Genomic DNA, 4,489 nt, shown 5'->3' on the forward strand with positions numbered 1-4,489 from the left:
TGAATTGTGTGCGCAGTAGCCGCACGTGCATCAACAAAGTAGTGCCAAGCGTGCGCCTGTGTCATAAGTAAAGGGCCGGCTGGCTTGACCGTTAAAGGGTGCTGTAACCCCCAAAGTACACTCCAGTCCAAACCAAAAAAAAAATTATTTTCTGTGTTTGTGAATTGTGTGCGCAGTAGCCGCATGTGCATCAACAAAGTAGTGCCAAGCGTGCGCCTGTGTCATAAGTAAAGGGCCGGCTGGCTTGACCGTTAAAGGGTGCTGTAACCCCCAAAGTACACTCCAGTCCAAACCAAAAAAAAAATTATTTTCTGTGTTTGTGAATTGTGTGCGCAGTAGCCGCACGTGCATCAACAAAGTAGTGCCAAGAGTGCGCCTGTGTCATAAGTAAAGGGCCGGCTGGCTTGACCGTTAAGGGTGCTGTAACCCCCGAAAGTACACTCCAGTCCAAACCAAAAAAAAAATTATTTTCTGTGTTTGTGAATTGTGTGCGCAGTAGCCGCACGTGCATCAACAAAGTAGTGCCAAGCGTGCGCCTGTGTCATAAGTAAAGGGCCGGCTGGCTTGACCGTTAAGGGTGCTGTAACCCCCGAAAGTACACTCCAGTCCAAACCAAAAAAAAAATTATTTTCTGTGTTTGTGAATTGTGTGCGCAGTAGCCGCACGTGCATCAACAAAGTAGTGCCAAGCGTGCGCCTGTGTCATAAGTAAAGGGCCGGCTGGCTAGACCGTTAAAGGGTGCTGTAACCCCCGAAAGTACACTCCAGTCCAAACCAAAAAAAAAATTATTTTCTGTGTTTGTGAATTGTGTGCGCAGTAGCCGCACGTGCATCAACAAAGTAGTGCCAAGCGTGCGCCTGTGTCATAAGTAAAGGGACGGCTGGCTTGACCGTTAAAGGGTTCTGTAACCCCCAAAGTACACTCTAAACCAAAAAAATATATATTTTCTGTGTTTGTGACTTGTGTGCACTGTGGCTGCACGTGCATCAACAAAGGAGCAGCGCCAAGCGTGCGCCTGTGTCCCATAAGTAAAGAGCCGGCTGGCTCATTTCTTAAAGGGTGGTGTAACCCACAAAGTGCACTACTCTCCAGCAAAAATAAAAAAATATTTTCTGTGTTTGTGTGCGCTTTAGCCGCATGTATATATATCAATATAACATAAATGGAGGACCAAACTTTCTCCGATAAAAATAAAATAGGGAAAGATCAAGAACCACTTCCTCCTAGTGCTGTTGCTGCTGCTGGGAGTTGTTCATCATCCCAGAGAGGAAGTAGGAACATCACTACTTTTACTAAACAATTGACCCTCCAACAGTCCAAAGCGATGAGGATGAAGTACGACAGCAGTCATCCTGAAGCAAAACGTATAACTGAGGCCTTGACTGCTATGTTGGTGTTAGACGTGCGTCCGGTATCCGACATTAGTGCAGTGGGATTTAGACAACTGATGGAGGTAGTGTGTCCTCGGTTCCAAATCCCGTCTAGATTCCACCTGCATCCTCAAAGCAGCAGCGACAAGCGTGCGTCTGTCTGTTAAAGGGTGGTGACACCCTCAAAGTGTGCTACACAAACAATTAAAATATTGTTCTTTTTTTTTCTGTCTTTGTGAAATGTGTGGGCTGTAGCCGCACCTGCATCCTTAAAGCAGCAGCGACAAGCGTGCGTCTGTCTGTTAAAGGGTGGTGACACCCTCAAAGTGTGCTACACAAACAATTAAAATATTGCTCTTTTTTTTTCTGTCTTTGTGAATTGTGTGGGCTGTAGCCGCACTTGCATCCTCAAAGCAGCAGCGACAAGCGTGCGTCTGTCTGTTAAAGGGTGTTGTAACTCTCAAAGTGCTCCAAAAAATCAAAAAAAAATTTTTTATGTGTTTGTGACTTGTGTGCGATGTAGCCACACTTGCATCCTCAAAGCAGCAGCGACAAGCGTGTGTCTGTCTGTTAAAGGGTGGTGACACCCTCAAAGTGTGCTACACAAACAATAAAAATATTCTTCTTCTTTTTTCTGTCTATGTGAATTGTGTGGGCTGTAGCCGCACCTGCATCCTTAAAGCAGCAGCGACAAGCGTGCGTCTGTCTGTTAAAGGGTGGTGACACCCTCAAAGTGTGCTACACAAACAATAAAAATATTCTTCTTTTTTCTGTCTATGTGAATTGTGTGGGCTGTAGCCGCACCTGCATCCTCAAAGCAGCAGCGACAAGCGTGCGTCTGTCTGTTAAAGGGTGGTGACACCCTCAAAGTGTGCTACACAAACAATAAAAATATTCTTCTTTTTTCTGTCTTTGTGAATTGTGTGGGCTGTAGCCGCACCTGCATCCTTAAAGCAGCAGCGACAAGCGTGCGTCTGTCTGTTAAAGGGTGGTGACACCCTCAAAGTGTGCTACACAAACAATTCAAATATTGTTCTTTTTTTTTTGGTCTTTGTGAAATGTGTGGGCTGTAGCCGCACCTGCATCCTTAAAGCAGCAGCGACAAGCGTGCGTCTGTCTGTTAAAGGGTGGTGACACCCTCAAAGTGTGCTACACAAACAATAAAAATATTCTTCTTCTTTTTTCTGTCTTTGTGAATTGTGTGGGCTGTAGCCGCACTTGCATCCTCAAAGCAGCAGCGACAAGCGTGCGTCTGTCTGTTAAAGGATTACATCGGTGACAGCATCCAAGTAGGCATGTCAGACAATCCGTACCTGTACTGGCAGGAAAAAGAAGCAATTTGGAGGTCCCTGTACAAACTGGCTCTATTTTACCTGAGTTGCCCCCCCTCCAGTGTGTACTCCGAAAGAGTGTTTAGTGCAGCCGGGAACCTTGTCAGCGAAAGGCGTAGGAGGTTGCTTCCACAAAATGTGGAGAAGATGATGTTCATAAAATGAATTATCAACTCTTCCAGGGAGACCAGCCTCCAGAACGTACAGAGGGACCTGTGGTTCCAGCAGGGACGAATTAATACTCTGTGAGGATGAGGATGTACACACTGAAGAGGGTGAGGAATCGGTGGATGAGGAGGATGAGGATGACATCTTGCCTCCGTAGAGCCAGTTTGTGCAGGGACAGATTAATTGCCAGCTTGTTTTGTGGGGGCCCAAACGAACCAATCATTTCAGCCACAGTTGTGTGGCAGACCCTGGCGCTGAAATGATTGGTTTGTTAAAGTGTGCATGTCCTGTTTATACAATATAAGGGTGGGTGGGAGGGCCCAAGGACAATTCCATCTTGCACCTCTTTTTTTTCTTTGCATTATGTACAGTTTGGGGCCTAGTTTTTCAATGCCATCCTGTCTGCCACTGCAGTTTCACGCCTAGATGGGTCACGTGTTTGTGCCGCCCACTCGTGTCGCTTAGCATAGTCATCCAGCTACCTCGGTGCAACCTTTTGGACATAAAAACACTATTGTGAGGTGTGAGGTATTCAGAATAGACTGGAAATGAGTGGAAATTAAGGTTATTGAGGTTAATAATAGCATAGGAGCAGAAAAACCTACAAATTCTGTGATTTTAGCTGTTTTTATGCTTTTTTTCAAAAAAATACAGATCCAAAACACAAAACCCAGAACCCAAAACACGGAAGGGTGGTTTTGGCAAAACCAATCCAGATCCAAAACACGAAGAAAGATCCAGATCCAAAACCAAAACACGAAAAGTGGCCGGTGCACACCCCTAATTTGAACTGCAACTCTACATCGGTGATATACCTGCTGGAATGCACCTGTGGAATCAAATACGTAGGCAAAACCAAGCGACCGGTCAAGCTTCGGATACAAGAACATATCCGAAATATAAAGAACAAAGTTGAAGGACATTTGGTATCTCATCATTTTACACAATACCATAATTCTAATCCAGAAGACTTGACATTCAAATCTATTGAACATGTACTATTGGGAGAAAGAGGCGGAGACCTGGCAAACCAGCTATCCAAAAGAGAAATGTATTGGATCTTCGAATTGGATACAATGACCCCGCGAGGCTTTAATGATAGCTACGAGATAGCACCATTCTTGTAGATATGTACTGATGGTAGCTAGTGTATCCTTTATGTATTATTCTACAGTCATACCTCATTATAAGCGCCCAATCTCGTCAGGATCTTGGAAGCTAAGCAGTGATGGGCCTGGCTAGTACCTGGGTGGGAGACCAGCAGGGAAGACCAGGAACTGTAGTATGTTATAGGACTCACATTATTTGCACCATCATTTTACATAATTTGTATCATGAGCCTGTAACAGAAGAATGCTGAATTCCATCAAAGAAAAGATCGACCATAAGAAGAAATTCCATATATAAGAAGAATTATCCATTGGAAATTGAAGAAAAAAAACTTTCTGCAATGAACTTTAATAAAGATGGCTTGCTATTTAGGAAGACTTAATCCTGCCCTTATTTTATTATTCTCTCATTCGATTATCCCCTTATACCTTCCCATTAGATCCCCTTTCTAGATCAGCTTAATTAATTAGTTCATTATATTATTTCATGGGTCCATCGTAATATATTTCC

The 4,489-nt window shown here is 44.2% G+C and overlaps 1 pseudogene; it reads left to right on the forward strand.

The window, feature by feature from the left end:
- Window positions 1-4,035: 4,035 nt before the first annotated feature.
- On the forward strand, window positions 4,036-4,155 carry LOC148534581 (5S ribosomal RNA; annotated as a pseudogene).
- Window positions 4,156-4,489: the final 334 nt, after the last annotated feature.

The sequence above is a fragment of the Taudactylus pleione genome, unplaced genomic scaffold (assembly GCF_031769625.1).
Source record: "Taudactylus pleione unplaced genomic scaffold, aTauple2 ptg000066l, whole genome shotgun sequence".
In the NCBI taxonomy this organism is placed as follows: domain Eukaryota; kingdom Metazoa; phylum Chordata; class Amphibia; order Anura; family Myobatrachidae; genus Taudactylus; species Taudactylus pleione.